Raw genomic sequence first — 26,567 nt, 5'->3', positions numbered from 1 at the left:
AGCAAGTGGATGAAATGATTATAGAATGTATCAGATAGCTGAATCAGAGATGAAGCTTTCCAGTTTCAGAAGCCCAAAGGTGGAGTCGACTATCAAAAGTTCTGAATCAGCTTTGTTTATACTGAGATCTAAATGCCAGCCTCAGATCTTCAAACAGGAAGGCAAAGAGAAAAAAAACGTACAACCTAGCTCCAGAATCCAACCACAGCCTAAAGGAGAAGATGCCACGAAATTGCTGTTTGGAATCATATTCTTCTTACAAAGCTTCAAAGATTTAAAGATCAGGCATCTAGTCTAAACCACGGTATTACACACAAGGGAGACTGGCAATACCTAACACACATGAGTGGGTGTACCTCCTGTCTGTGCCCCAAGCCTTTATCAGGATCAGGCCTGTGTCTGTGATCTGTTTCCACAGAAAGCACAGGGTGGGGGGGAAGAAAAGGAAGAGACAGCACACCCAGACTGGGTGTTTAGAAAAACAAGAGTTAAGGAGCCCAGCCTACTTCAGAACAATATTGATCTCTCTTTAGATGCTTCTACCACTGACTCAAAATGACAATGTAGACCATCTTTAGGTGGATAGCCCTCCTCATGCAGGTTTCTTTCTTCTACAGCAAAAGAGGTAGCCTATGTGACTAACTTTCACTAAATTTCTAACATTTATGTATGTAAAAATTGATGGACTTTAGTTTTATTAGGGTTAGTAAGGAGTAGATTAAATTAGTACTTGTGGTTCTGTTAGGTGTTTGAGCTAGAGATGTCTATATTACATGGATGGGAAATATTCTCCCAAAAATCCTACAGACAGAAATAAATTCCTGACTCAGCTATATGTATTTAAACTAGCAGTGTTCCTCCACTTCTTTCTAAACTTTATCTATGATATCATGTAAGCAACTCAGAGTATCCACAAGAGTGGACACAAGATTTCTGTCAATATAAGATAAGACAAGCTGTACCTAACACAGGCAATGACAGCTGTTTACCACTGTGCCTAGATTTACAGATTTACCCCACAGAGATCAGTTTATGCCATCCTCACTCTCAAAAGATGGCACTTAATGCAGGCTACACAGTGTTCCTCTGTAAATTACCGATTATTGAATGGTATTTTCTCACAGAGACATATGGAAAAATAAATCTAGACTTGAAGTTTAGACTAATACCAATTAGAAATTAATCAAAACATAAACAACCCTGAAATTGGAAAAATACCCCAGGGTTTTGGTAGCCATTTGCAATTGGTGAATTATTTTTGCCAAGAGCCTATGACAGAAAGTCTTTATGTACTTCTTTACTGCAACATTAACAACTGTAAGTTATCATAAATAACCAGTCATATTCTGTGCTGAATTCCTGTGTTAAAGACTATTGTGGGTTGTTCTGACTAGGTGGGCGAGACACTATTTAGAACCCCAGGACTTCTGGAAGAACTGGTTGATATAGTTTTGCTTTGTCTTTCTTTCAGAAAGCCAAATACCAAAATTAGGCTGCAGTACTCTTTTTTCTCAGTTTTAGCTTCTTTTTCACAGAAGTTAAAACAAACAAAATGCTTCATTTTCTCAGCAGAATCTCTCTGCTGGTGTAATTTGCTTTACATTTAACAAGATGCACATTTTTAACAGCTTGGAAGACTTCAAAGGCAGTACAACTTAAGAGAACAAAAATGATTGCTATAATATCCTCTATATCAATTTCTCAGGCACATTTACAAAACAGATATTAAAGAATCCTAAAACACCTTCAAGGAAATAGAAAAATACAAATCTATCACTCTAACTCATACCTATCTTCTACTAACAGAGGGATCAAAAGAACAGTCTGAAACTGATCAAGAGATCAGTTGGAAACTTAGCATTGTTTTATCTATCTTCTCATTGCAATGTTTAACCTTGCGTGTAGTAGTAATGGATCTTCTATATTTAACTATTTACTTCAAGTCATTACCAACAATTACTCTGTAAAGCAAAGGCATTGGAATACCTGTCATGGAATGCTGAAAGAATTTCAGTGTTGGGTTCAATTCCTGTCACTGATTTTGGTAAACCTAAATTAGTTTTTCATGGACAAGTAAATATAATAATACATACAGACTACTTCTAATTGTGCCTGCTCCCACTGTACCATTAACTTATAGAAAAAAAACATACTTCAATAAATTAAATTGCTACTATTTATGGTCCCATTAAAGTATCTTTAGAAAAAATAATGGATCTGCCAAATTATTTTGAGCAGTCAGGAATCTTAATCTTATTTCGAAAAGCAGTACTTCAAGGTGCTTTATTTTGCTACCCTTCCAAAGTACTGCATTCCTAGCCCCATGATATACCCAGACACTCCTTGTTTGTCCCAAAGTGTATTTATGAAGCTAGTTTGGGTGTCAGGAAATAGCAGTGAATTACACAGCAGTGATTTAAGGTACTAATCTGTGATCTGTGGAGTTGTGTGATGCAGGATTGAAAACATCAAAATGAATGAGGAAGGTAAACAGCCTTATCACTCAAAGATCCACCGTGCAACTAAATTACTCATCCAGTGAGACGGTTTATCCATAAAACAGGAGACAAGCAGCACACCCTCTGGCCACTATTTGAACTCATTTCCCAGTCAGCCAACATTTCTCTATTCACACTCTCTGTCAACCTACTTTATCAATGAAGGGAAGACATCTGAAGTAAATTCAAATTGAAATAAAGTTTTAAGTAGATGATAGAGGCTTTTGGAGAGACCAAAGTTTCTTAGGGAAAATCAAAATCCCTATGCATTGCAACTATATAAAAATTAAATAGCTTTCTTATTTTTCCCTCTAAAACACAGAAAATCCCCTTAGTTACCTCTTATTATGACCTAATATCTTGAAATTAAATCCAATACTAAAACAATGATGGTGTCTTGGCCTATGACAATTGACATTTGTGGGCAAGATATGGAATTTTCTACTTTCAATGAATTGGCTCAAATTAATACCACAGAAATACTTGGATCAGTCTCAGCAAAGTCTAGCTAGTTCTTTCCACTTTGACTCTAGGTCTTTGTGGTTTTACTCCAGTTATGCTCATTATAAAATAGTTGATTATTTTTCTTCAGTTCTTATTGGTGACAACTTCCCTGTCAAAAGATATCTTCTGCTATGATTTCTCTGAATTTTCAGCCTTGAAATTTACTATCATACCAAAAAAATAGGTAAACATTTTCACCATTTGTAGGTGGATCTGTACTGTTAAAAAAAAAATCAAAAAAGAGAAAAAACATTATTATTCCAGACAAATATTATTTGTCTGTTACTCTTACTCTGAAAGACTCAGCAGCTTATTTGTACTGCCTTTAGCAGCTGTGTCTGCAAAGCCAGTTGCATCCACATTGCCAGGGGAGACAGAGCTTGAAAAGGAGTTATCCTTCCTCCCTTCACCCCTGCCCTCCTTTTTATGACTGAGGTTCCTTGCTAAGAATGTCAATACACTTCAGACTACACCCACCACATAGGAAAAATTAAGAATAAAGTAATGATGTATCATGATTCTATAGATTGTTGCTGAAAGCAATCACATAGATCAAACACATCTGAAGAAAAGATGGGGAATTATCAGAAAAAAAGATGGAATGCATAGCTGCTTGCTATTCTACTACAGTATTACCCATATTTTTGTGGTAAGTTTAGTGCACCCTTCTCAGGGAGTTTAAAACACAAGCCTCCCAAAGATGTCACTGTTAGAAGGATACAAGATTCTGAACACTGGCATGCTGAGCTGCACACTTTTCTCCCTGTTATTAGGGTATGCCCGATGAATCAATGCAGACTTTGCAGTTGCAGCTGCTTCCCTTCTCTAATCTCTTTTGCCAAGATTAAATGCTTTTTTTAAAAGCATTCCTGCCTCTGTTGGATTTAAAGGTTCTGTTCAACATATCCATTTTGTTTGCTTTACTGTGAAAGCTCTGAGGTCTAGAGGTCATAACTGGACAGTACTATGAGGATTCTGCAATACCAGCTGCCTTTCATTTCCTTACGTATTCAAGAAGGAGAAAGAATGAATGGAAATAATGGACGTTCATGAACAAGTTACAAAATTCTTTACATCAACTGTATAAACATATATATATATATATATATATTTATATAACAGAACCATGGAATGTCTTGAATTAAATGTCTAAAAGTTGTCAATACTGTACCTGGCATTTATTAGATCTAAGTCAGTGTAGTTTAACTGAAGTCAGTGGTCATGCTTTGATTTTCACTGAAGCCCTGCTCCAAATTGCAATAGCATGTGTGAGGAGTTAGATCTATAATAGGATAAGCGGGCTATCACAAAAAATGCTTAGGTAGCTGTAACTTCTGCTTCTGTAAGATCATTTGGCATACTAGTAAGAAGAAGAGCTTTAGGCCAATTCCATCACAGTAATTTATTTTATCAAAGTCTCTGAGTCAGCATGTGCAAACAGTAATTAGGTTAGATCCTTTGCCCAAGACTAACAATAAAAAAAGAGCTAATGATAGAGAAAAATTTCTTAACCATAATAAATAAATAGGTAACAGAGTGTCAGAGTAATTCAAGCCTCTCCAAAAAGCTCCCAAATTATTATTAGGATTCTTGAGGCAGCCTTGCAGTCCCCAGTTAATCCAGCAGAAAATCAGTACTCATGCTGAAGCAGAGACCCAAACTCTCACAGTTAGTCTTCAACAGACCTTTGGATTCCTCCTGCTCAGCAGCTCATCCTTTGTGATTTTTTTTTCCATTCAATAAGGGTATTCATCCTAGAGCTTTTGAATAGGTATCAATACAGATTGAAGTCTTTAGATCTTGATCATAGTTTTGCATGTAACTTGCTCCATTGCATACAATGAAACTTTCAACCTATTTGAAATATTTTGGGGTTTTTTTTAACTTCTTGCATGTCCTGGATCAGAATTTAACCAGTAAAAATCATTTAAAATTCAACAGTACAGAGCTAGTTTAGACAAACTAAACATCTGGTGGGTAGAACTTTGGGAGCTAGGCAAAAATTGTGAATCATGAGAATTCTGGGCTTCCTTGAACATTTATACTACTGTATGAGCTCTTCCATGCAGTTCAGACTTGCCCTGTAGTTTTCAAGTAGGAAGTGACAATGGAGATTTTCTTGTCAGCAAATAACTATCATTATCACAAAAATGTTGCTAAACACAGGTGTTTTTGCATTTTCTCCTTTGTGAGTTCTGGGAGCTTAGAAGAACAAAACTGAAAAGTTACATAGATTTATGCTGTACTAGGCTATGCCACAGTGCAAAATAAGACAAAGAAATGCACTGTTAAAAACAAGCTCATGATGACAACATTTGGCATTCACTTCATACAGGTGCAAAAGCTTTCCAAGTACAGTACAATAAAAAGTCAGAATTCATGGAATTTAATAGCTAAACGACATACTAAGATACTACATGAGCTTTTCTCAACTTTATAAGCTCTAAGGTTTTTTTAATAGAGTCCTTTTCCATAGCATCAACATTCAGATTACATACAACACAGGCCTTCCTAATTATATTAGTTTAATGAGATCAGTAATAAGATATAGGTATGAGAATTCAAATTACTTCAGGGCTAGATTTAACAAAACAGAAACTATTTTGTGTTGTTCCAGCAAAGTAAAAGGGGGCAAAGAGGGGAAGAAAAAAAGATCTCAATGCAAACCTTTTTTTTTAGCCATCCCCTCTTTCTGGTCAAATAACAAATTTTGTCAACTTTGTAAGAAGCTACTTTTCACAATTGAAATTAAGAGAGAAAAATAATTTTTAAAAAAATCTCACTGTCAGGGCCCTTTTTCTCCATGCTTGTACTTGTATTAGGGAGACCTAACAGTTAACCTTCAGAAGTTGCTGTGAGCTTGTTACATGCTAAGCAAGAGAGGTGCATTGTGAAAGATCTCTTTGATCTTACTGCCAGGAGTTCAGAATCATTCTGTTGAGCAAATTGTATGTACGAAGGAAAAAAGCCATTATTTTCCACTGATGACTCCAAACTGAAGTGAATATCCTGGAAAACAGGCAAATTGCAAAACATGGCTGGGGAGTGAGAAATGGGAAGAAGTTCCTAAACATAGACTGAAATAAAATAGTCCTAGATTATATGTTTTTCAAACCAGGAGGACTTTGCACTTGCCCACATACAAGAGCCACCAAAATATTTGTTCTGGATAAGTTTAGCTGGTTTTTGAAAGATAAGAATGATTTTTTTCTCTCTCTCCCTAAAATGGTAGAAATAATCTTGTTCAGGAGCACTGATTTTTTTTTTCTTTCTCTATTTTATGACTTGCAACTGTACAAGGAAAATGTTTCTATGAAAAAATAGAGCATGATGAATAGGAGAATAAACATATACTATTGACAATGCATTTTTAGCAGACAGATACTTCACCAAATATATATTTTTAAATAATAAATTACTGTATTGGCCATTAGATTTAGAAGTACTTGAAAGTCTTCATTAACCTGTTTTTATTTCAATCAGACTGGACCTTATTGTTTTTCAGCTTGATAGTGCAAAGCATGTATTTGGTCTATTGCTTACCAACATATCTACAAAAAGTACTACATTTCATATGTTTTATTTACATACAAGGCCAAGGAAATTCCCACAAAACAGTAACAATGTTGCTGGTTTTGATGTGCTAAAGGGAGCTTATTGCTAAAGTTCTGGCAATAAACTGCAGTGAGAACTATGATTTTCCTCCTCTTCATAGAAGTTGACCTTCTGGCTGTTGCTGAAACAGCTCAGACTTCTCACCCCTGAGCAGGTAGGAAACATAATCCTACCATTACTTCTTTCCTGAAGTAATGGGGTTTTTTTCTGAAACAGTATAAGCATCTCATATCTCTGAAGTATTTTAAAAGATATTGTCAGAGATTCTACAGAGTTTTTCATACAATACCTTCTTAAGCACTATTTTGTCCTTGCATTTTTTCAGGATACTTTTCAAAAAGCTTATACATTTCTGGCGAACATCAACTTTACATTTTTGAGTCCCCTAAGGTGAAGACCTTTCTCTTGGATAGAGTTATGAGAAGGATTTGTATATGCAGAAACCTACTCTCTCAATTTCATTTTCTCAGGCTAAAAGTATGATTTCGTACATTCTTAAATTAATTCCCTGGAAAGAGAAATATCTGCATTCTAATAAAGCAAAAGACAAATCTTCAGCCTTCTCTCTTACCTTGCACTCTACTAAGACAAGTGTTTAAGTAGCTTATAAACTGCTTTTTCTTTCCTTAAAGAAATGTAGAATTTCACTTTAAAACGCAAACAACTCACATAAGTTCACCTATCCAAATCCTATGTATGCAGTTCAAACCAGGCACTGAGCTTTCCTCTAAACATAGTACTAAGAAAAATACTATCTTTGTGGTTTGTACAAGTATTTCTAGCTCCCCGGGTGATCCCATACAGAGTCATGAAACTTTTCTCGGCCTAAATATCATGAAGAAAGTTAACACAACTGCGAAAGCTCTTCCATGCAAATCTCAGATACAAATTAGATCACTTCTCACACTGTCATATTTACCAGCTTTCTCTTAAGGCTTCTCTCTGACATTTTTCTTTACTGGTTTCTTGTTTCTTTTGAGTCCTCCCTTGCTTTCAGCAATAACTTCCTTTTAAGTATCTACCAAGTTTGCCTCTCTGCATAAAAAACAATTGCTATGGTTCCTGATCCATATGAACACTTACAAATTTACATGAATGATCTCTCACAACGAGAATATGAACAAAGACACACCAGTCTCAGTAATTACCCTCACTTGCATAATTTTAAACAAGCTCAGGAAAATTACATAGGATCCACTCTAAGGAAGGATATTTCAATCTATTGTGTCAGGCATCTGAAAGATAATTTGGTCATGGTGACACCTTGCATGGCTCCTTTCTCTAGGCCTGTCTTCAGTTTTTCTGAGTTTTCCCATTTCAAAATCAAGGAAGCATACTGAAAAAAAATAATATTTTCAAATCAACAGGACTATTACACATTGCAAATAATTTCTGCTCCATTTATACAGGAGGATCCCATGGTTTCATTCTATTTGCTAGTAGGAAGTGTGCCAAAAATCACCAAAGTCACAAATCAATCTTCTTTTCCAATCCAATTTTATATTCTCAACTATGGCTCTCATCAGATTTTGTTACCAAAGTATATGCAGTTTTTCTTGAGAAAATATGAAATATGAGAATAGCCTCTAGGAACAACAAGGAAAGGTTAATAAGAGACAAGCCAGCAAAGCTTAACAAGAAAAATCATTATTTCTCTTTTATGATCAGTTTAAAAATGGATTTTGTTCCTAATAGTCACACCTACTTAATTTCCTTCAATTAGCAATTGTAGAAACTTCAGTTGGAAATTTTAAAAAATCATATTACAAAGCAATTTAATAATGGTTATTGCCACTTAGGTCTTTCATGTATGCAGTTATGAAAATCCACCAACCACAGTTTTGACTATATTTTCTTTGACTGGTTGAAATCACTGTTAGAGGAACTAATTTATATGTTGGCAGCTGTTTCTCCTGTTATTTGTATTTTTAACCTCAGAAGTGCACGAGGTAACTTGTAAAATATTTCACTGTTCCTGATTCCACACGGTTTGGTGAATTGGGAGGAGTTGTTGACTTCCTGGAAGGCAGGAAGGTCCTGCAGGGAGATCTTGACAAATCAGAAAGATGGGCAATTGCCCACTGTACAAAGGGGAAATTTTGGATTTAACAAGGGGAAATTTTGGATTCTGCACCTGGGACAGGGCAACCCAGGATGTACAGGTAGACTGGGCAATGAGATACTGGAAAGCAGTGTCATGAAAAAGGACCTGGGGGTCCTGGTTGACAGCAAGTCAAGTCAGCAGTGCCCTGGCAGCCAGGAGGGCCAAGAATGTCCCTGGGGACATCAGGCACAGCATGGCCAGCTGGGCAAGGGAGGAGATTGTCCTGCTCTTCTCTGAGCTGGGACAGCCTCATATCAAGTGCTGGGGGCAGTTTTGGGTGTCACAATATAAAGAAATTATTAAACTATTAGAGAGTGTCCAAAGGAAAGCAATAAGGATGGTGAAGAGCCTTGAGGAGAAGCCATATGAGGAATGCCTGAGGTCACTTCGTCTGTTCAGCCTGGAGAAGAGGAGAATGACAGGAGACCTCACTGCTTTTGCAATTTCATGAGGGGAAGTAGAAGGGCAGACACTGATCACTTCACTCTCATGACCAGTGACAGCATTCAAGGAAATGGCATGAAGCTGAGTCAGGAGAGGTTTAGGTTGGCTATTAGGAAAAAGTTTTCACCCAGAGGGTGGTTGGGCACTGGTACAGGCTCCCCAGAGAAGTGGTCACAGCACCAAGCCTGTCTGAGTTCAAGAGGCTTTTGGACAACATTCTCAGGCACATGGCATTACTCTTGGGGTGTCCTGTGCCAGGCCAGCAGTTGGATTTAATGATTCTGGTGGGTCTCTTCCAACTCAACATATTCTATGACAAGTTTCTACTGTTCAACTTTTTTCTCAATCCTTGATAAAGGATGAAAATTCAGGACTGAGAATGAGCAGGGAATCAAGAATACAGATGAGGATATTTGCCAGTACTGGACTAATTTACAAAAAACATGGTTTTTGAAAAAAGTTTTCTACTTTAAATTTTCCTTCTCAGTTTGAAAGGGAAGAAATACCTTTTCTTTTGGAGGCTGTCAACTCTTTCTGAATTCTGTGATATGTGACCATTTCTAGAGATACCTGACTTAGTCTCCAAAGTCTGCTTTGTGTGACAAACGAAAATTAGATAAAGAAGCTGAAGTTCAGTATTGCAGTTGCTGACATATTTTTGTGAACACTTTTTCTCACCATTTTCACTTAAAGTTTTTTCAGTTATTTTAGTTATTTTCAATGTTACCCGTAAAATGTTTTTATCTTTTATCCTTAAAAGTATTTTTACATATTTACATTTTTCTTTCCTAACTAAAGAAACATTGACATTTTGTGGGTTTTCTTCTCTTATGAAAAAAAATTCTTAAGCCATGTAACATCTAAAAAAATTTCTACCTATTGAAACTTTGGTAGTTACTCTAGTTTTGCACTTGAGCAAAGAAATGTTTGCCATTCCCATTTCTCCATAAATAACAAAATACTGCACAGACATCCAAGAACTTAAATCCCATATCCTAACTGAGACAATGTTCAGAATGATTCAAACCCAACTACTAATTGTGCCACATCTCTGCAGTATGAATTACAGACAGAAGAAACGTCTCAGTACATGATCACTGGATTATTACTAGAAGTGGTGATACATGTGTACGTATTGCTTTGGAAAGTACCTAGATAAATTCTACATCACAGAGAGCACATAATCTAAAGTAGGGAGAGTGTATAATGAGAAAAGCACACAGCCTTCGAATAGCACATTTGCAAATAAGTTAATTGAAAATAACAGGTAGTCCCTATAAACATTTTTTGCTCTAAAATGACACATCTTGCCATGACGTAGCAAGACTGCTGCATTTGCAAAGATATTAATACTAAGAAATAGACTGCAGGTGTTTATTTCTACTTTTAGCTTAAATTTGGGAACTGAGAACAAAAACGCTGGGCTAGAACCATATTTCTCTGGAGTCCATAAATTTCAAGTTTTTCTGTGTCTGTAAGTAGTTTCAAAATCAAGATTCCTGAAACACCAGGCTGATAACTCCCTGTCCTCTTGTCTTTTGCTTTTAAGCCATACAACTAAAATATTGTGTTTCTACTTCAAACAGAAAATGTTTGCATGGGTAGCCAAGGTAATAATCCCCTGGATATTCGTTACTTGTTTTGTACCTTCTGTAAGAGTTCCAATCCAGTATTTATTGGTAATAATGGTCATTATAAATGCTGGTTTATAATGGCAATAGGCACTACCCACAGTATTACAGGTGGTGAATAAATCTCAGTCACCACATACAACTCAGGCCAAGGATTTTGTGTTTGTTGCACAAAGTAAATAATGTTTATTGCTGAAAATCTCCAATCTCAAGTGAAGTATACTGTGTTATCACATATTGCATTATAACTTGCAATATTAGACTATGCTCAACACGCCCATCTGATTACTGGATGAAACAGGAGAATTTGTGTTTGAACTAAGACAGTTGTTGGGGAGGCATTTGGAACAAGAATTTCAGTTTAAATGGGCTAAGATGATGCATGATCCTCCTTTTCCATGGAGGAAAGGTGTCTTATCCTACTTCCAACGACTGAACTGTCAGAGGCAGCAGTGCCCATTGGGACTCTGCCATGGTGGCATTCTCTGGTATGCAGCTATCAGAAGAAGAGAAGGGAAAGTAGAACTATTGGAATGGAAGGAGATGCATAAGCATAGCAGCCACAGGTCACAATTCACACATGCAGAACACCCAAACAAGGAGTGATCCTCAGGAAATGTAGTGACTAATACAAGGGAATGGGCCTACCTTTTTGATGTTTGATTTGGGACTTCTTTTTATATAAAGAGTAGTAGTCCATTTTCCATATAAACAAGTAAACCTCAGGGGCTTTTTGTTTTGTCCCGTGTTTTTTCATCATCATGCTGCTACCTTTAGCAGCCCTGACCATGATCTCATGCTAGTACAGATATTTGTGCACAACAGGCAGCAGCGTTAACAGGGAAAACAAGCAGGAGTCTAAGTGGTCTATTTTTGTTTCTGAAATTTTTTGTTTTCTGGAACAGCTACAAATCCTATTAAGATGATTTGGCTGCCTTTCACTCCCTATAATAATCTGACTGGCTAACAGGTGACTTTGTGGTAGCTGCTACTTTTCTTCCGGACAATACTAATAACAGTTATTAACACAGCAGGAAATATAAATATTTCTACAAGGCAAATAATCATTGCAAGGCAACTGCACTCTTTGACCAGAGTGAATATTGATTCCAAATCCCTGCACAAGTTTTTATTCTTCAGCACTGAAAAACAAAATATGAGAAATGTCTTTCAAAGCCTGTTAGTTTCTGTTTAGCATCTGTTAGAGAACTGGATAATAAGAAACAGCTAAGGAGAGATGAACATTTTCTTCCATGGATATTCTGTGTTCATAGAGATGAGCTATGATTGATTGATTTGTTGGGGAAATGAGATAAAAACAACCTCAATTGGGAAAAAAAAATAAAGGGCCTAATGAGGGCTGAAGTCTATATGAAAGAAGAATATGAGACTAATACCAAATCAAAAACCAGTTCCCTAACAGCTCCTTTGACTTTGTAGTCATAAAGTTTCATGATAAAGTTTTGTCTGCATGGAGAAGTACAATGGAAAGTGGTTTCTTCCCTGAAGCTGACTCCACAGTGTAAAATAATCACATCAAAACATGATAATTGTGGCAGAATAAAAGGGAAACTATGTGGCTGAAGTAGTATGAGAGTATCATTTGTCCTTCTCCAGTTTACAAACTAAACAGTTTTATTCTTATTTCTTCATGCTCATAAGAGTATTGCAGAGCTGATCACAAGAACCCAAGCAGCAGTATTGGGAAAATGCAAGAGCATGCAGTAACAGCAAATCAATCTGGCACCTGATGTTCTCCAGAATGTAGTCCCTCCAAAAAAAATTTTTTTTTCATTATCATTAAAGCACATAGAGAATGCTTCTTTCCTACTTCACTTCCAATTCCATATGCTTCATAGCCACAGATACTCATCTCAGCAAATGTTAAACAGAGAACCTACATCTGAAAGAAGCATTCTCCTATTCACAAAGGTGTAGAAGAATGAAGCTTATAATGGTATGAGAGATGAATTAGACTAATTAAAAATAAATTCTGCTCAGTGCCATGCTCCATGCTAAAAGCTAATTACACATTCACACCGGGAAATATTTTGATGCATATATTCTAACCAGTCAGTGCTGTGCATCCTTTGTCTGTATTACAGGTCTCTGTACCCTCATTGTTATCTAGTTGTTCTAGGGTGTAGAAGGGGCAGAGAATGAGCAACAGAGATCTTCAGGGTAAGACCTTAGGGTCTTAAAAAGGAAAGTAAATTTCACCCGTGCAACTAGTTGGAAGATTTTTTTTCAAGGTGCATACAGCTCACTGAAATCCAAAGACAGTTCTGGAGTTTTACTTGTTGTCACTATTTTTTTAAAGGAACACTGAATTAACTGTATTTAAAGTCAGATCATGTGAGCTCTGCAGTAGGCTGTCCTGAAAAGTGAAGCAGCTACTCTTGTCCAGTATAGATAGAGCCAGTGTATAGAGGGGCATAAAAGTCATGAACAGAATGAATGTTTAATGTATAGCTGTGCTCAAGTGCTCTTGGCAGCAAAGAATCAAGATGTAACTCTTAGGCTTAATACCATAGTACTTCTACTTGTTTTTTGTCTCTTGGTGGTGGTGAAGGGGCAGAACCAGTTACAATGCCAACTGCTGCCACTCAGGCTTATCCTCTCTCTTCCATGAGTTTTCAGTGGTGTGCTCTCAAGCATCACATTTATTTTCCCAATATATGACAGAGATTCCAGAGAATTTCCCTTATCATCAAGCCAATCATAGTATTTCATTCATATCTTCCTTGCTCATAACTGCTAGAAAAGACAGCAAATTCTGAAGAACACTAAATTAGACCATCACCTCCAATCACTGCCATAATACAGAGTAGAAAGTTTGCTTTAAAGAGTGTCTGTTTATGTGATTCAATTTTCCTCAAAGCTTTGCACTTAGGTAAATGCTCCTTTCTTCATGTAAGTTAGTATGTCTCAGTGAAACCTCCCAGTCTGCAGCTCACTCTCTGTAACTCACCTCTCTAATAAAAAATGTTACCATTAATGACCCAGTAAGCATTGCAATCACTCATTGACACAAAACCACCACTGTCAGGCCACATTGGCCCATACAGTACAAAAAAATGCACTTCCTCATGCCACAGTATGAAACATTAAGAAAAATTGAAGAAACATTTCAATATTCAAATCCTTTGTTGAACATTCTCATAGCAAAATGCATCATTGTATACAGACAAGAGACAGCTCTTTTTCCTCACTGATGCTCTCCTTGGCTGATGAACACCCATAAGACTTTATGAAGGATACAAGGCACTGTACATCCTAAAATGTGAACTTCCTATCCTGCCTGGAGATTGTGGCATCATTAATCTCAACAATTCAATCAACTCACCTGAGTATACCTCTGGTCATGACTTCTAGGTAAACCCTGGGAGACCAATTCCCACTTTTGGCAGTGCAATTTATTTACATTGAGATGATGAAAAATCAGCTCAAAAATTCCATAGAAAGCAATAAATCTTATAAACAGATACAGCAATCTCAGCAATCTGCCACAAATAAAAACACCCAAAAAAAATTCAGTGCAATAGATTTTAAACCAAAATTATCTGAAAAGCACGAGATCCAATCACTTAAGCTAAACTCTGTTCTCACATACCAGAATTCATACCTTTATTTTTAATGCCAGTCAGTAGAGATGGAGAGGATTACAAATATTTGTTCCAGTCTCAGAATTAAGGCCCAGGTTTAGAAACCTGAAGAACTGAGAGTTCTGTTTCTGTCTGGCTTTAGACAAGCATTTTGGATGGTTCACACATTGCTACATTGCAACTGTCCTTGAAGTTTGGTGGGAAAAATGTAGAGATTTCAGTTTCATATTGATTTTACAGGAGTCTTTTGAAGGCCAGATAGTTAAACTGAGTGGGATGCCAAGTGCTAAAGCTACTAGCTATCTTATCTCACTTCATCATGCTTTGGTTTCTTCATATTTCAGAGGAAAATATTTTGGTATTTGGGGATAACCTGGAGTATTTTTCCCTTATACAAGAACTAAAAGAAGTTAAAATAACTGTTATTCCTAAAATATTCCCCTGAATACTGCTAACTAAAACCAAATTTCTGAACATATGGAGAAGGACTAATAGGGAAAAAGAAGAGAGCATTGCTGCATTTGTCACTGAACATTAACAACTTCCTCTGTCATAAAACAAGAGAGAGAGACATATACAGTCTTTATTTACCATCCTGGGAGACCATCAGCCACAGAATTCTCCCGGGTTTGTCCTCAGTAATGACCAATTTTTCATATAGCTTCCATCTAGAAAAAGATTAGGTTATATCCCAGGATAGAAGGAACCTCAAAACATAACTCTGCCCAACCTTTCCTGAGAAATAGAGTTTAAATCAGAATCTAGCATCCTGTCCAAATGCACCTTGAAAATACCCAGAGAGGGAACTCTACTACCTCCCTGAGGAGGTTGTTCCAGTGTATGACTGTTCTTACTATGAAAAATTTCTTGTGAAAATATCTTATGTTAGGATGATATCCTTTCCAATGCATTTTGTACTCATTTCTTCTTGTCCTCTCCATGTGGCTTTCTTTTTAAACTGCTCTGTATCTTCTAATGCCCATGCTGATATTTGGAACCATACAGTTTAAAACCCTGAAAAGTTTGATATTTTTGTTTGTGCTCAGATGAAACCTGAACTTTGAATAAAACATGACTCCAAATCTTCCCAAAAGAGCAACAGGAACTCTAACCATTAAAATCCACATTCCATGAATTGCAAAATACTAATGGCATAGGAAAGCCAGCAAAATCACATAAAATTTCAACTTAAGGCACTTTTTTACAGCACTTTCCTGTACATATAAATAACACAGTTTCTTCTAAAGCACTAAGATCTTTAGAGATTTATCAATGAAGTATGTGTGAATTCTGTTTTACTTTCTTTTCCAACCTTTCACTCTAAACACATAATCATGTTTAAAGGAAGAAAATGTAGGTAATAGAATCAGGCATAATGCAGCATCAGACTGAAATGTAAGAGGACAAACAGAAGTATTTAAATTTTTCTTCTAGCTCTTGATAGATTACATAAGCATCGTTGCATGGAACAATCTTCATATTATTTTAAATATTGAATACATGTCCCATAATGCTTTTGTGTAAAATCCCTCCCTGCTCATATAGCAATTAATCCTGTCACATTGCAGCTGGTGATGCACTGTTCCATGAGCGCACTCTGTTTCAATTGCACAGCCCGTTTTTATTTTCTCTTTCGTTTGTCACCTCACCACTGGAAACAAGGTTTCCTGGAACTTATTTCATTTCACATCTGACAACACCAAGACTGCATTCAATACGTTATTATAAAAATTAAGTATAAACAATTGCATTTATATGAGGTCAGTGAACAAGTACAGGAGATGGAAAGCCTAAAGGATTCATTGTGTCTTCTGCTACAAGGATGTAAGAGAATTCTTTATGAGAATAAGGAAGCAATAAGGAGGAAATAACTCCATTTTTTTGTGTGCAGATATTTTTCATCTAATGCCATTAATACTTGGGTAAATCAATTTGAAATTAATATGTCCTCTTCATAATCTGACTTCTCAAAAAAGAGCACAACGTTAGCCTCTTTTTGTTCTGCTATAAGACAGCCACTTTGAGATGAGGCACTGATGAATTTTATTTTTGAGGAATTTTCCTCTTTAATTCTGAATTACTACATTACAATCAATATATACATTCACAACATGCTAATGTAATCAAACATTAAAAATGGTCACTGCAAATATAGCATCTTTATGCCACGCATGTTTGAAAAAAAAAAGAGGAAAACCACTTGCAAAAGAACTTGCAAAGGAGGAAAAATACTTGTGAAACCAGTATAAAGCAGAAAGGCTGAGTACCATTTTCAGGACTAAAAACCTCTTCACAATACTAATGGATAATCTGCAAATATTTAACTTTGCTACAAGGAAAGGAATTAGCAGAACGGCACTCTTTGATCAATATTTGCAGCATTGTGTATAATTTCCAATGGCTTTGAATAACAAGATGTTATCTATTGACTAAAATATTCTACACTTCATTGAAGCTTAATATAAAGGGTCATGAAAAACTTACTTGATCTGGTGGAAGAGAGTAATCTGATCTTAGTGTGATCAATCATTTCTTGCATTGCAATACCACTTGATAGTTCCCGTAGTCATTATTTTCTGGAAGCTTTCCAAACTGTGGACAAATTCAGTCCCTGAAATCAGGAGGTTAAAGTTATTAAATAAATTAAGACGACATTAAAGAAACAGATCAAATGGGAGTATGAGCAGTGAGAAGGTAAAAATCCCAAAAAGATTTGGGATCATGGTGTTCATTTCATTATTCTGAATAAGAACTGTTCTCATCTTTCTATCTTGTAAAACTAATAAGAAAGAGTTCTTGTAGCTTTTAACCCAGTGTCATTTCATACTTTGCCATAGAAGCCCAAAAGGGGCAGCAAATGTGAACAGAGAAGCCTCAGAGAAGTTGAGGCTGGTTGTGACATCCAGGAACCATCCAAGCAGACCAATGCTCTCTCAACATCAGGAAACTACCAAGCACTATTTGGGAAACATCAGCCTGTGTACTTAATTCTGGTCTTTTAAATTTCACATTTTTAAGTAGCTGAGAGAAACAGCTGAAAGAAAGCTGACTTGAAACAAATATTTTTCTCATCTTTCTGGCAAAACTCTTCTGCATATTTGGTGTGGATTCTTGTGATCAAGAAAAAAGCACAAACAAGGAATTTCACAGCATATAGATTTCTAGTGCTAAAATCTTTCAGAGATAAATTGTTGCAGTCAACCTGCTCCGCGGCTGACCACCCTTTTTGCTGTAACATCTTACAAAGTCCAGAAATCTGGACCTGCACAGTGGCAATACGGGCTCCAGATTCAGAGTATGAGTATCTTTTTTCTCAATGTTGAACATAGATTAAATTATCCCATGACAGAAGCACCTGAACACTGCTCTTACTGGCAATGGAAGAGACAGGGAAGGGACTTCCAGTGCAGGCAAGCCCAGTTCCCTCTAGACCCACAATCTTCCAGAACAGAGTTTTTTTCCCAGAGTACATCCTCTAAGTAAAAGGTTTAGTTGAGTAACACTGTATTTCACATTTAAGTTCACATATCCTTCAAATCCCCTGAGTTTTTTAAGTCCACATATCCTTCAAATCCCCTGAGGTTTTTAAGTGATATATGTCAAAAACTAATTGTGAATGTCCAAGGAAAGCAAGTAGACAAAATTATATACAATCTTATATAAAATGTCACTTATTCTTCAAGAGTGAATCAGTAAAATAATTACTTATATTATCATTATTTCTTTTCAAATGTAGACCTCCTTTTTCTCTTGAACTATTATGAATTATCTTAGATGAATAAACCTTTCTTATGATTGATCAAGAGTTATGATAACACTGCATGATTGTTTTTAACAGTCAATCCGCCATTGTTATTAACTTGCATGAGAAATCACATATAATCCCAATAATTGATGAGGGATTTTAGAGATTAAGTTTCAGCAGAGCAACCAAAATAAGAATTCTGACAGATCTCAGATGCACTGAGCTCTTACTCATGCAGACAGATCTCAGATCTGAAATGTCATGCACAATTACCCCAGAGACCTTGGCTCTGAATGGCCAAATAACTCCAGCACTATACAAGCTCTCATCTTCCTGCTGGCAGGTTCCAGGACTTAATTTCAAGGAAGTAGAAAATTCATCCTTCAGAAGTACTGGGTAAGATAAGAGTACCAACTTAACATGGTGGGGAAAAAAAAAACAAAACAAAAAAAAAAAAAAAAAAAAAACCAAAAAAAACCAAAAAAAAAAAAAAAAAACCACCATCTAGTCTCACAAATTAAGCACCAGTGTGCAAACAATTAGAAACAAACAGAAACAGAATGTTTCCCTATGCAGGCTAACTAAAGATTTCCAGACTATTTTTTATTCAATGCATTGTCTGAGACCTCAGGATAAAACATTCCTCTTACTGACAATAGAGACAATAGAGAGCCAGACTTGTAGTCTTCTCCATTTTTTATGTAAAGGACTTTATGAACCATGTTCCTACCCTCAGCTGCTATTCATCTTCTAATATGTAGTCACATTTTCTACTGTACACAAGTAAGGTTCTTTGTATTTCATTATTTTCCAAGATCTTGGTTGTGTTATAACCACACTATAACCTCAGTGGTCTCTTGCACCCATCTATCACTGTTTATTATTAATCTTTAAGTTTTTTTGTGATTGAATTGGAACTTGACTCCTGTTCCCCTGAAGTGAAACATAGAAAAGTCACTTGTATACACTTTGCACATAGACATAACTGTTTGTACTCTGAATTCCATGCCTACGTGTCCAATGGATACACAAAGACAAATAACATTCACAATAGAATTCTTAATGGATTGTGATGGATATTAAATTAATAAATTACTCTTGGTTATCAAATTCTATTGAACTGGTATAAGAATTCTGCAGGAGTTTTCACAGGATGGAAAAACACATCAAAAGTAGAAGCAGAGGTATAGACAGGAAGAGATTTCTGCTCAGTAAAGCATAAACTCTGGATCTTTTATATTCATAAAGTGCTGTCATAGTCCTATGAAACAGGAAAAAGAAAAAGAAAAGTTAAAAATAATATCTCTATGGCATCATTTCCCAGGGAGCCAGAAAGCATATTCACTAGAAAAGGTTACAATTTTGTTTGTCAAGATGGATATTTGTAACATTAACTCATTAACTGCTCTTTGGTAGAATGACTTAAATAAATCAAATGTGTTTTATCATTTCTCCTTTGTCCCAGATCATTGTACATGAAGACAAAACAATATTTTACAGGAAGACTTCATATCTTCCAATTTCATTATCTAAAATTTGGAAAGCCAAAATTAGTTTATTGGAAAATATTAATTAGGATGGCAAGTGAGCATGCATGTAAACAGACACATATCACCATTGATTTCATCTGGTATGAATTTCTCATAGGAGAAAAGATAACACACGCTTTCCAGTAAAGACAGGCTCATCCACTGTGTAGAGTGATCATACTCCATGCCACTTACATTACTCCATGGTCATGGCTTTTTTGCTTGCTACTGACCTATCACATTCTTGGTAGGTGTCTGGCTTAATTTTGACCAGATGGTTTCAGGGAAAGACAATTTGCCTAGGTTACAAATTACAGCCATGTCCATTTCTAATTTTTAAATTATTTTCTATTGCTTATTTGCTTTCTATTTCCTTTACAAAAAGCATAAAATCAGCACAGCATTACTGTGACTCAGATTGAAATCCCTTTCCCCCAAAAAAAAATTATTTGTGCATCTGCAAAATATTCCATCTGCTGATTTTTCCTTCTGGTACACAATTATCATCAGCAAGAAGCCACAAATCCATTTGATTACTGAATCAGATTTAGGTAGATCTTTCAGACTTAGGACAGCTGGTATATGCACTTAGTCCAAGCACCTGTCATGGGCAAGAGAGTCTTAACTAGAGGATTTTTTGCTTAATTTATTCATTGCCAGTTACACCAACTTCTGATTAATAATGCAGGTACTAGCTAAAAAAACTCAACATAGGATTATAGAATACAATAAATTCTTGAGCTGGAAGTGTTACAGTCACCTACCCCTACCTCCAGTAGTGAGAAGGGTTGCATTGTACAGTCTGACCTTAAATGTTTCCGGGCATGGAGCATCCACCACCCTTTAGGACAACCTGTTCCAGTGTCTCATCACCCTCAGCATAAAGAAGTCTTCCTTATATCCAGTCTAAATCTGCCTCATTAGCTTAAAACCACTACCCCTTGCCCTACTGCAGACCTTGCTAAAGCTTGTTCAAACCTGTTTAAATACTGAAAGGCTTGAATAAGGTCACCCCAGAACCTTCTGTTCCCCAAGCTGCACAACCCCAACTCTCCCAGCCTTTCTTCATAGCAGACCTATTCCAGCCCACTGAGAATTACTGTGGTTCTCTGCTGGATCCACTCTAACACATCCATGTCTTTCCTGTGCTGCAGACCCCAGAGCTGGAACACTACTCCTAGTGAAGTCACATCAAAATGTAGTAGAGGGGAAAAATCACCTCCCTCAACCTGCTGGCCACACGGCTTTCAATACAGCCCAGGAGAGGGTTAGTCCTCTGGGCTGACATATCTGTAAAAAACCTTATTAATGTCTTTTGTATTCCTTGCCAAATTCAGCTCCATCTGTGCGTTGGCCTTCCTGATCCCTTCTACATAACCAGGCAGTGTCCCTACACTCTTCACAGGATACCTGTCCCTCATTCCACTGCCTGTGCATTTTTTTTCTTGCCCTTTAGTTTGTCCAACATGTCAGTCCTGCCCTCCATTCCTGATTTCTTATTCCTGGAGATCGAGAGCTCTTGCAATCTGTGGAAAGCATCCTTAAAGACCTACAAGTTCTGATGTGTTCCTTCATCCCTGAGGGCTGTTTCTCAGGATGTTCTATTGACTAATTCCTTCAACAGTGGGGAGTTTGCTTTCTGTCTGCAGGACCTCAACAACTTCCCCTGGGGATAGTGGTCCTGCAAGGGCACTGTTTGTTACAGTGACAGGCATTTAGGCAGCCTGGGGGAGAAAATTCATCAAAAATTTACTTAATCTAATTGAGCCTGGAAAAACAGTTTGAATATTGATTTCTAGCCCCTTGACCTTTTTGAAATTACATAATTGGCCCTCAGGAAGGAAAAGTTACACCCTGCTGATGTAAATAAAGATATTTATTAGGTCTTGACAGAATATGTTCAATCTTCTCCTAGTTCAACAAAATAATTTTCATGGCAAGGAGTATACAGATTATCCTCAGTGTTATTAAGCAAACTTATAAAATGTATATTCAACTGAGACAAGTGAAGTATAAATATTTTTAAAACTCAAATTATAATGTATGTACAAGCCTACACATCTGAAATCTTTCTCAGATACTTCTACTAAAGAATATAAAATTTTAAAAACTTCTTAGAAGGTAATTCTAGACCTGCTATGTAAATTGAGGCAAAAGAAAAATCAAGTTGTTAATATTACTGAATATAATTTACCACTAGCAAAAAACTAATAAGGGGTATATCTGATTACTTATTATGTCATGTTTGCACTATTAGATAATGCCCAAACAGCAGCAGTGCTTAGAAGAATTTATTCCATAATAACAAAAGTGAAAGCTATCATCTTCCTTACAGAAAAAAAATATTCTAATCTGTTATTTATATTTGATAACTTCTGATCAAAGGTCCGTTAGTGGATTTCCTCCCTCCAGGCCAGGCATCTGTGGCATCACCAAGTTCTATCTCCTCAGAAGACAGAGCCACGAGTGATATGGACTTGTACCTTCCTTGAAATGAATGTAATACTGCTCACTCATTCTGGATTCGGAATCTCATTCAATAAAAATCTAGTCATAAACTTGCCATATAACAAGATTTCTCCAGAGAAACTGCTTTAAACCAGCAGTTCTTTGATACATCAAATGATAGTCACATCATATTTTCTTTTCCCCATTCAGTCATTGAGATATTTCTCTGAGGAAAGAAAATGTGATAAAGATTTATTTATTTTTAGCTTTGTCACATCTGAAGGAAAGTCATTCATCCTCCAAAAATCCATCTTGCTGCAGCTAGAACATAAATAGCTATATTCATTTGGAAAAAAAAATAGCACTTTACCTCACAATCCTTCACATCAATAACATAAGCATTACTGTACATTTCTCTTCAGTAAAGAACCATCTAGAAGCAGATTCGGACCTCAGAATCCAGACAATAAGAGTTCAAAATTAATTACCTGAAGACCTAATCAGGACTTATACATGGCAGGAAGGGATGTTCCTAATGTCAGCATCAAGATTTTGGCCTGTTGGCTACTGTAGTGCCATAAATAATTAGGAAAAATTTGCACTGAGGAGTCAACAAAGGTATTTGATATAATCATTAAAGATTAGAGGACTGAAAATTATTCTTAGTAGTGCAGCTACACATCTTTTACACCCTTGAGAAGTGGATAGTACCATGGCTTTCCTAGATAACAACACCAAAAATATGGTTACAGTTCAGGGTATAAGCAGCAATAACTGCAATCACAAAAAATCAACCCTGTTGTGGCAAGGGGTTTTGTTACGAGGAAGCATTTAACTATTGATTGTATAGATCACTCAAGGTATTTTGCTGGTTACTAAATTAAAACAATAGGTAAATCATTATTCAAGGCCGTATGTTTATTCTCAAGGGGAAAAAAATATCCATGGCATTACTAGAGACTTTATTTACATTATTAGGCTCAAGACACCTTTTCACTTCCTTTTTGTATTTTCAGATGTTGGTACTATAATTTAATCAGTAACTCAATTATGTCTTAGCAAAAACCTCAGGGTTTATCCTACCCCAAAGATGACTGGACTTGTTTGTGGCAAATCACTGTCACCCAACCGCTAAACAAGACTTCAAGGTTTTCAGAGCCTGTTCCTTATCAAAAATGGTTTCCAGGAATACACTTATTAGATAGGTGAGAGCAGTACTATTGCTTAGACCTCTCCATCAGGTGTCAGACAACGAGAAGTCTACACAAGCCCCACCTGAGGGGATACAAACATCAGAACAGCCAGTGTCAATGCAGTGCAGCAAACAATCGGGCTAGTGACAGTCTTATGGACATCTGCTTTTCCCCTGGGACACAACATATCAGCTGCTCTCAGATCTAAGAAAATGTACAATTCCTATCCACTTCTTCCAATGGAAAAAGAAATAGAGTCATGAAGATTTCTAGTCATTATTCGAGGCAGGATCAGAGGTTAAGGAGACCATGGCCCAAATGCTGTCATATATTTGTACATCCATTTCAGCATGAACATTGTACCTTGTTTTGACAGCAAAAATAGTTTCTTTACAAGAGGTTTAGGAAATTACTTATTATTAGACAAATTTTGCTCTGAGTGTACAGTGCTAACAGATGGATAATTGTTTACAAATCGTTTATAAATAGTCAGAAAGTAAGCTTTGAATATAGCAGTTCCTTCACTGCTTTGCAAGGAACTTCCTATAGGTACATCATAATATTGTGAAGAGATTAATCGAAATTGTATGGTAGGTGACTCATTTCAGCTTCAGAATGGGGTAGAGGGGGAGCAAAGGCCTTGTTGACTGCCCACAAATGGAAATGCTACATAAGGGAAATGAATGTAGGGAACAGCTCTGCTCCATCTCTAAAATAGAGTCTGCAGGCTCAAACAGAGCAAAGAATGGAATCACAATCTGGGTAATCTCAGAATTTGAAAATGTGTGAAAGGATTTGGAGTTGAAAAAAGCTGCACATAATGCTGAAAGAGCTTTGTTAGCTGCTATTATTGTACATTCAGCAATAAGGGGCTGGGGCCAAATTCACTGCAATTTATTAGTAGATAGAAATTAAATGTTAAGAATCACTGGGATCTATTCAATGTAAAATTCAATCCAAAGTATTTTGGGATATTTATAACATAAGAAGTTTTTCAAAACATTTCTCATTTCCTAGTTACTAGAGCTAATATTAGCTGCACATGAATATCATTTCAAGTATTTTTTTTTCTTAATACAATATCCCAAATTCAGTCTGCCCTATAAATGGTTCTGTTAAAAGCAGTTGTTTCAAATACCAGCATACCAAACCACATCTCTACTGCAGAGGAGACAGAAAAGACTTATGAAGAGAGAATTTATAAATTCCAAATATAGATTGGCAATCCCCTCCTCATTCTTCCATTGTATGCCATTCATTTAAATATCTGCTTTATCCTCAGTATCCTCCCCACAAGTATTTTTATACAAATTGAGAATAAAAGTGCTTAGGATTACATTTGTCTATTGAAATTCAGACTGAATTTAAAAGTTAGCACTACTTAGTTCACATTATATGAGCCAGATTTTATTGCAGTTTTAAAATGCTACAGAAGGAATACAATTGGACTATAGGGAGAAACTGAAAAATATCTGCCAGAGTTACAAATGGTGACAGATTTTTTGGCTATAGCCCCTATGTCTCTTCAGTACTAGTCTGTCACCTGTGTTGGAGGAGAATGGTGTGTATTAGAGTGAGAAAGGAGTCTTCTCTAATCTGGCTTTTCTAGAGATATCACATGAGTGCAGAAATTTAGAGCAGCACAGATACTGATCCAGGTCAGTGGATATACTGAATTCACCACATTTGAAAACAGTATATCCACAAGGAGACCTATAACAGGATCCTGTGAAATCCCTTGGTATTTTTAATGGAATATCAGTGCAGAAACTAAACTAAATTTCTCAGAGAACCTGCTAAATCTTGTCTATAGGTATACTATAGGGTAGAAGAACTTTCCTAATAAGGGAAGTGGTAAAACTAAAAAGGAGTGAAAGCTTGCCTGTGGGCAAGTGAAACTAAGAAAACACTGTGATTTTTTCCTTTTTAAAATTATCCTATATATTGCAGTAATGAGAAAGAATCAGTCCATTACAGATCCTTGCCATTGAGAGGCACTAAAAATGCTTCATCTGGACTTCTTTTCAGTAAACCTTTGGCTTTCACATCGTTGCCTTACATCTGTGATTTCCCAATCATTACACTATTGCCAAGCTATTGTACACATTTCAGGATGCCAGCCAAATTCTAATAATGGCATCATTAAGAGAGTGATATTGCAATGGTAAGTGCTGTATTACTTTGCTCATTTTGGCAATCAGTGATGTCAGTAATATCCTGTTCCTTAGGAGGCCTAATTAAATTCTTTCATTGAAATAATCAACATTCGTGTTCCCAACCACTTTGCAACTACAGTAATTCTTTGTCTGCCAGCTGTGAGAATTTCCTATCCGACCCTCTCACATCAGTAAACCACACGAAAAAGTTCATTTCACACTTATATAATATAGTCATGATTGAGGTACGTAACAGATATATTTTCTTGTAGTAATGAAGCTTAAGATACAAACTAAGCTTGAAATAGACTCTAGTCAAAAAAATAATGCATCAAATTCAGTCATAACAAAGTATTTTCAGAAACTACTACCTTTGAATTAGTAGATCAAACAGCTAATCCAGTCACTGATGCAAGGAGAATATGATCAGTCTTCATTTGGATCTAAAGCAACCAAAACCAGTAAACAGTAGATTTTAATTGTATCAAAAGTAATTTGCAGAAGACTTACGTGTGAATAGGACTCTGGATCACGAATTCTAAAATATGAAACTGGCCTTAAACCATGTCAGAAAAATATATTAAAAACAAAGACACATACTATCTAGAAAATAAACTAGAGGGGAAAAATACTGCTGTGCACTTTTGACCCTCTCTACCAGTATTACATGGCATAATGGCTTGAATCTAGAGCTAATAATTATTTCCTCCATAATGCAGAGCCTCATGTCCTAACTTTAGTCTGAATCCAGTGCCAAGGACAGTCATTAGCTCACTGTAGAAATCCAGAGAAATTTTCTGTCTAAGCAGAACTCAAGATGCCAAAAAAATACTATGTAGGAAATGTGAAAGAGAAACAGGAGCACCCTTATCTGCCTGTGATCCACAGCTTAAAATCATTTTCAGAAATAAAAGTATCTATTCAAAAGATCCCTTTAAAGAGAGATTCATGCTTTTCTTTGTACACAGATGTGAGAGGATATATATGTCTCCTTCTTTAAAGCCCCACACAGGAAAAGTTCGAAGCCCCACAGGAGGATAACTGAAGCCACCTTGGATCCTATCAACTTACGTTTTGTTACCATGGAGAAAAGAA

The 26,567-nt window shown here is 36.3% G+C and overlaps 1 long non-coding RNA gene across 10 annotated transcripts in view; it reads right to left on the bottom strand.

Moving 5' to 3' along the window:
• Positions 1-26,567, bottom strand: part of LOC135295330 (uncharacterized) — a 298,178-nt gene that overhangs the window by 117,393 nt on the left and 154,218 nt on the right. For 9 of the 10 annotated variants that reach the window (XR_010357399.1, XR_010357409.1, XR_010357405.1 and 6 more), the window contains exon 3: positions 16,886-17,012. This is a non-coding gene — a long non-coding RNA (uncharacterized LOC135295330). Of the gene's footprint in view, positions 1-16,885; positions 17,013-25,843; positions 25,916-26,567 lie in introns of all 10 variants that reach the window. The other variant, XR_010357427.1, reaches the window with a different exon arrangement.

The sequence above is a fragment of the Passer domesticus genome, chromosome 1, assembly GCF_036417665.1.
Source record: "Passer domesticus isolate bPasDom1 chromosome 1, bPasDom1.hap1, whole genome shotgun sequence".
In the NCBI taxonomy this organism is placed as follows: domain Eukaryota; kingdom Metazoa; phylum Chordata; class Aves; order Passeriformes; family Passeridae; genus Passer; species Passer domesticus.
The sequence above is the reverse complement of the archived record's forward strand: the minus strand, read 5'-3'. Positions and strand labels throughout refer to the sequence as shown.